Genomic DNA, 7,661 nt, shown 5'->3' on the forward strand with positions numbered 1-7,661 from the left:
GGAAGGAAGGAAGGAAGGAAGGAAGGAAGGAAGGAAGGAAGGAAGGAAGGAAGGAAAGGAGGGAGGAAGTGGCATAGGGTCAAATGAGGAAATGAATGAGTGAATACAAAACCAAACTCCCAGGAATTCCCTCTGCTGGGCCTTTTAGCCTTTGCAGATAGGACCCCAAACTCTGGGTAGGAAGGGACCTCTGATGTCATCCACTCCAACTCCCACCTTCAGAACTGCCCTAGCTGAACCCCTCCATGGCTCAGAACCTATAACTCTCCCCCGCTCCACTCACACACACACACCCCTACTATCCCAGCCTCCACTTACATACCTCCAAGATTGAAGGGCTCGCTCCATCTAAGGCTGACTGAACAATTAAAGAGCTCTAATAGCCACAAGGGTCTTGCCATTACCCCATGACCGTGGCTCTGGGTCACCCAGAACAAGGCTGCTCCCCTGGCCTGTGACAGAAGGCAGACAGATGGGAGCCCATGTCCTGTCCTCTGCCCCATCCAGACTCATTTCTTCTAATTGTCTCCAGCCATGAACAGAGCTCCCAACTGTTCCCTCACACACCTGGGGGTCCCTCTGTTCCTGCTGTTCCCTCTGTCCTAATGCCCTCTGAGAGCTCTACATCCCAACCCTGTCCCCCATCCAGGCCTGGCTCAAACGGCACCACCTCCAGGAAGTCTTCTGTGTCCCTCCTAAGTGGGACTTCCATCCTCCTCCTCAGTCCCCTCTGTTCCCCCCCCCCACTTCCCCCCCCACACACTTCACAGCCCTTCATTTCTCTCTCACACTGTTTTTTCTCTTAAATTGGGCTGATTTGTGCTAATTTCCCCTTCTTGACCTTGAACGGTTGGCTGCAGGGATGGAGTTGATTCATCAGAGTATCCTGCCCCCACTCCCACCAAACACTCAGGGTCTTGAACATAGTAGATGCTCAGTAAGCGTCCCGAGAATGAATGAAGGAGTAATTGAAGGGGAAAGAATGAATGAATGGAAGCAAATACATGTGTACATGATCAAATGAATGAATGAATCATCTTCTCCTGTTCTCCAAGCTGAAGACTCCAGTTCCTTCTGGGGGCCCCTTGGCCTCGGCATGGCAGAATACAGGAAGTTGTGGGATAAATGGGGAGGCGGACAGGAGGGAGGAACAATGGAGCGACGTAGTGATACCCGCAAGCCAGGAAGTGGAGGTGACAACATTGCTCCAAGGCCAGGCCCCTCTCAGAACCACAGCCCTTTACAGAGCAGCTGGGCAAGGAAAGCAGTGGGTGGAGATGGGGAGGTGGGGGTGCCAACAAGCCCCGGAGGCCAGACGCGGGATGCATGAGCAGAATACTGGACCTGCCCAGCCAATCCTAAACTCCATCCTGCCTAGCAGGCTCCAACATGACCTGCCTGCTCCTCTCTCACCACCTGCATCTGCCAGCACCAGAACCAACTCCTGGGCCCAGCTGCTGCGGGTCAGGACCCAGCCTCACTTCCTGGACTGGATCCTTGCAGGGAGGTTGCCCTCACAAGGGCTAGTGCTCCCCCACCCATCCCATGTCCCAGTGAGTCACACTGGCTGCACCCTCTGGACTCTGAGGCTTGGGTCCACAGGTCCTGACCCGGTGCCAGCCTCCCCGATCCTACTGAGAGGCAGGCCCATCTCATCTCAAACCCCAGGATGCTTTATGCCTCAGGCTGCCCAAGCAAGAGGGCACCAGGCACCAGGCGGCTTGTCTGGCGCCCAGTCCGGGGGTAGAGGCAGCTCTGCCTAAAGAGAGTGCTGGGACTGACGAGGAGCCAGGGGCACGAGGGTCCCAGAGAGTGCGGTCCTTCGCGAGGCAGGGAGGCAGGGAGGCAGGGGAGGAACTGCCGGGCGAGGTGCGGGGGGGGGGCGGTCTTACCCAAGAGGTGCGACCCTGCTTGCAGGGCGGAGGCCGGGGGAGCCTGCGGGGAACGTCGGAGAAGCAGCTCCGCGGGGAGACGCTCAGAACCGGGCATGGAGGTGCCAGAGCAGAGCCTGATGGGGGAGGCTGCGCGAGGCGCCGGAAGCGGCCGGGCAAGCTCCTGATGACTCTGGTCCCCTCCCCTCCCCGGCACGGGTGGGGCGGCCGGGGCTGCCCGCGCGGCCGCGATCGAGAGGGCCGGGACACCCGGGCCGGCGCCAGACACCCCGCCCCGCCAGGCGTCAATGCGGGGGCGCCCCTGGCAGAGCCGGAACCGCGGGCGCCAGACCTGGCAGGGTCCACGTGGAGCAGGGCAGGCGCCAGGGTGCCAAAGCCGTCTGCCTGTTATTGCTAAACCAGCTCCTCACCCTCTGGACAAGTAATCCCTGCTATTCGTTCGCACCTTTATGGAGCGTCTACTGCGTGCCAAACACTCAGCCCGGTGCTGAGGCGAGCCTCTGAGCCGCACACACCATCTTGCCCTAATGAGTATCCAGAGGAAAAAATTACAACGGACAGTTCAGAACAGAACAAAGAAAATGAATACCATCCATGGTCTCTTCCCTCAGAGAGAACCACTGTTAATATTTTAAGGTATGTGCTTCCAACTAGACTAGAGCTGAAAGATGCAGACATGCTAACTGGGGAGATGGAGGCACCCCTCCTCCCCCACCGTGTGTGTCTACATATGGTATGTTATGTTGTATAATGTAATATGATACAATATGAAATACATGATATGATCCTAGGCGTAAGGAGCTGCCTAGAAAAATCGCCATCAGTATTCATGTTGGGGAGACACGCTCATCTGGACCTGACAGAGGATGATGGTGGTCCCTGAAAGACTTGGATCTTGGATCTTGGGAGGAGGAGCTTGGCAGGAGGACTGCATTCCACACCAGGATGGGAGAGGCGGAGGATCAGCCATTGCAGATACCTCGCAGAGGCTGGTCCTTGAACTCCTGCCCCAGCCCCTCCCCTGAGAAAAGGACAGTCTGCAGACATAGAGCTGCCATGCTGCCCCCCTGGGGCCCAAGCCAGCCTCCTGACCGTGTAACAAGATGGGGCACTTTCCCTTGTCACTTTGCTCCGGCTATGCTCTCAGAGCACCCTAAGGGTCCAAGAGTGTCAGGGCCGGAATGACAGGCACCCCACGCCTGGGGCCTGGCAGCAGCATGGACGAGTAGGCCTATTTCTGGCACAGCTAGCAACGTGTAAATGCAGGAGCCTCAGCTCAGCGGGAGCCTCTGCTGAGCTGAGGCTCCCGCTGTCACCAACAGCAAATGACATCCAAGATTGCTTTCTGAGTGCAATGAGACACATTTGGGGACACCCAGAAACAGGCAGGGCAGTGGACTTTGCAGGGGAATTCCCACACTGGCAGGATGGCTCTGGGCTGGCATAAGCCACGATTTGATTTTAATGTGGTAGTCTTTATAATCAAATGGTGAATGCTGGAGATATTCAAGTTCTCTAAAAACAACTGATCAGGGTGCCTGGATGGCGCAGTCGGTAGAGCATGCGACCCTTGGTCTCAGGGTTGTGAGTTCAAGTCCCACATTGGGTATAGAGATTACTTAAAAATAAAGTCTTTTAAAAAATAATAACAATAATAAATAAAAAATTAAAAAATAAAAACAAGTGACCATATTGGATATACTGTTTTGTAATCTGCTTTTTTTCTCTCAACAATTATCATAAATATCTTTCCACAGTTTTCGTTGCTACATAGTATTTCTCTTTATGGGTCTACTTGAATTTATTTATTTTTGCCTTATAGCTTTATTGAAATATTATTACATGCAATGGACTGCACATATTTAAAGTATATAATTTGGTAAGTTTTGACATACATATTATATATAAATATATATACACATATATATCCATGAAAGCATCGCAGTCGAGGTAATGAACATATCATCACCCCCAAAACTTCCTATGGCCCTTTGTCATCTCTCCCTTCTGCCCCACACTGCCCCCTCCCCCACATCCCCAGGCAAACAATAGTCTGCCTCTGTCACTCTCGATTAGTTTGCGTTTCTAGAATGCTACACAAATGGAATCACACAGTATGCATTCTTTTTTGTCCGGCTCCATTCACTCAGCATAATTATTTTACAATTCATATGTATGTTGCACACACCAATAATTTGTCCCCTTCTATTGCTGAGTTGAGTGCCATTTTATGGTTATAGCACGGTTTGGTTGCTCATTCACTTATTGACAGACTTTGGATTGTTTCTAGTTGCTGGCTAGTATACAAATAAAGCTGGTAAGAAAGTGCATGTTCAAATCCACATGTGGACATAGACTGTCATTTCTCTCAGGTACATACCTAGGAGTCGAATGGCCAAGTCATATGATAGATGTATGTTTAACATTTTTTAAGGTGCCAAAGTTTTTCCACCCTGGTGGTATTGGCCCACATTCCCACCAGCAGCCTATGAGAGTTCCAGTTCCTCCACACTCTCACAGCACTCATTCAGTCAGTTTAATCTGAACCATTTCAGTGGATTCAGAGTGCTTTATCATTGTGGGTTTCATTTATATTTTCCTGTCCATTAATGTTGTTAAGCATCTTTTTGTATGCTGACTTACCATGATCTTTGTTTCTTCTTTGGTACAATGTCTAGTCAAATCTTTCCCCAATTAAAAAAAAAAAAAACTGGATTGATTGTCTTATTATTGAATTATAAGAGTTCTTTATATATCCAAAAGAATTGAAAACAGGTTCTCCAAGAGATATTTATACAGCCTATGTTCATAGCAGCACTATTCACAATAGGCAAAAGGTAGAAGCAACCCAAATATCCGTCGACTGATGAATGAATAAGTAAAATGTGGTACATGCATACAATGGAATATATTCAGCCTTAAGAAGGAAGGGAATTCTGACACATGCTAGAACATGGATGAACCTCAAGGACATTATGTTAAGTGCAATAAGTCAATCACGAAAAGACAATACTGTACGATTCCACTATATGAGGTTCCTAGAGTAGTCAAATTCATAGAGATAGAAAGTAGAATGGTGGTTGCCAGAGCAGTTGTTTAATGGATGTAGTTCATGGATCAAAAAACTCAATATTATTAAGTTTAAATTCCATGTAAATTTTGCCCTGATAGAAATTTTAACAGAGGAATAATGTTACCCTCTCCTTCTCCCCAAATGATTGAGTAAAATCAACACTCCAAGAAGATGAACCGTATTTATCTTGGGCCACTGACTACATTTTTCCAACTGCTGCTTTCCAAATGCACCCTGCTCAGTGGGGGGCGCCTGCTTCTCCCTCTGCCTGCCGCTCCCCTTGCTTGTGTGCTCTCTCGTTCGCTCTCTCGCTCTCTCTCTATGTTAAATAAATTAATACAATCTTAAAAGAAAAAAGAATTACCTTAAGAAATAAATTTCGGGGCGCCTGGGTGGCTCAGTTGTTAAGCGTCTGCCTTCGGCTCAGGTCATGATACCAGGGTCCTGGGATCGAGCCCCACATCGGGCTCCCTGCTCAGCGGGAAGCCTGCTTCTCCCTCTCCCACTCCCCCCCGCATGTGTTCCCTCTCCTGCTGTGTCTCTCTGTGTCAAATAAATAAATAAAATCTTTAAAAAAATAAAAATAAATAAATTTTAGAATCTGCTTATACATTTTCAAAAATAAAATAAAGCTTGCTTTATTTATCCCTTTTGATAGGGATGGTGTCGGATCCATCAATCTGGAAAGAATTGACATTTATAATATTGAGTTTTTGATCCATGAACATGGTGTATCTCTCCATCTATTCAGGTTTTCATTAATTTCTCTCTGCAATATTTCATAATTTTCAGCTACAAGTCTTGCACATCTTTTTTTTTTGTTAAGATTTTATTTATTTGACGCTTAACGACTGAGCCACCCAGGCGCCCCTTGCACATCTTCTGTCAAATTTATTACTAAGCATTTCATATACTTATACCATTATTAATGTACCTTAAGAATTTCAATTTCAGGGGCAACTGGCTGGCTCAGTTGGTGGAGCATGCGACTCTTGATCTCAGGGGGGCATGACTTCAAGCCCCATGTTAAAGGAAGAGATTACTTAAAAATAAATAAACTTTAAAAAAATAAAAATTTCACTTTCAGTCAGAATGTTGCTAAAATGTAGAAATACAGTTGCTTTTTGTATATTACTATATTTGCATATATTTTGAAACTTTTAAAACTCATTTTCAGTGGCACTTTACAGATGCTTTAAAATTTTCTGGGCTACCTGTCTGGCTCAGTCAGTAGAGCGTGCAACTCTTGATCTCAGCGTCATGAGTTCGAGCCCCACATTGGGTATGGAGATTGCTTAAAAATAAAATCTTAAAAAAAAATTCTTTTTTCATAGATGATCATGTTGTCTGAAAGTAAAGACAGTTTTACCTTTTTATTTCCAATCTCTATGCCTCTTATTTCTTGCCTTGCCTAATTGCTGTGACTAGAAACTCCCAGCACAACATTAAATACAAATGGTAAGATCCTGACACCCTCTCCTTGCTCTTGATCTTAGGGAGAGGGCACCCAATCTTTCACCATTAAGTAAGACGTTAGGATATTAGATTTTTCATAAAGGCCCTTTATCAGATTGAGGAAGTTCTCTTCCCTCTATATCTAGTTTGCTGCAAGTTTTTATCAGGGATGGATGTTGGATTTTGTCAAATCCTTTTTCTGCATCTATTGAGATGATCATATGGTTTGTCCTTTTAAATTTGTTAATACGGTGAATTACACTGATTACTTTTCAAATGTTAAAGCAACTTTTCATCCCTAGGATAATATGTATTGCATAGTGATATATTTTATTTTTTATATATCGTGGGTTTTGATTTGTTAAAATTTTATTAAGAATTTTTGCATCTCTGTTCATTATGAATATTTGTTCTCCAGATGTCCTTCCTTGTAATATCTTTATCTGGTTTTGATATCAGGATAATGCTGGACTTGAAGAATGGTTAGGAAGCATTCTTTCCCTCATTTTCTGCAAGAGTTTGTAAACTGATATTATTTCTTCCTCAAATGTTTGGTAGAATTTGCCAGTGAAGCCATCAATATGTAAAGTTGATGGGAGGCTTTGTGGGAGGCTTTTTAACTACACATAAAATTTCTTTAATACATATAGAGTTATTTAACCTAACTATTCTCAAATGAGCTTTGGTACTTTTATCTTTCTCCATTGTCTCAAAAAAATTTTAATTTATTGGCATGTAGTTATTCATAATATTCCCTTATTATCTAGTTAATATCTGTTGAATTTGTAGTGATCTCCCCTCTATCATTTCTGAGGTTGGTAATTTGTCTTTTTCTTTTTTTCTTTTTTTTTTTAGAGATTTTCTTTTTAAGATTTTATTTATTCGTTTAGAGAGAGAGAAACAGAGAGAGTACAAGCAGGGGGAGGGGAGGCGCAGAGGGAAAGGGACAAGCAGACTCCCCCCTGAGCTGGCAGCCTGACATGGGGCTCAATCCCACAACCTGGAGATCATGACCTGAGCCAAAGGCAGACGCTTAACCATCTGAGCCACCCAGGCTCCCCTTTATTTATTTATTTATTTGAGACAGAGAGAGAGAGAGAGTGAGCGAGAACATGAGCAGGGGGGAAGAGCAGGAGAGGGAGAAGCAGACGCCCTGCTGAGCAGAGAGCCTGACGCAGGGCTCCATCTCAGGACCCGAGATCATGACCTAAGCAGAAGGCAGACGCTTAACTGACTGAGCC

The 7,661-nt window shown here is 45.9% G+C and overlaps 1 protein-coding gene across 1 annotated transcript in view; it reads right to left on the reverse strand.

Moving 5' to 3' along the window:
- ACOT11 (acyl-CoA thioesterase 11) overlaps positions 1-1,924 on the reverse strand; it is a 47,370-nt gene extending 45,446 nt beyond the window's left edge. Inside the window, exon 1 of the mRNA XM_032428236.1 lies at positions 1,893-1,924. The gene's annotated coding sequence lies outside the window, so the exon portion shown is untranslated. The remainder of the gene's footprint in view (positions 1-1,892) is intronic.
- Positions 1,925-7,661: the final 5,737 nt, after the last annotated feature.

Source organism: Phoca vitulina, unplaced genomic scaffold, assembly GCF_004348235.1.
Source record: "Phoca vitulina isolate PV1807 unplaced genomic scaffold, GSC_HSeal_1.0 scaffold2, whole genome shotgun sequence".
NCBI lineage: Eukaryota > Metazoa > Chordata > Mammalia > Carnivora > Phocidae > Phoca > Phoca vitulina.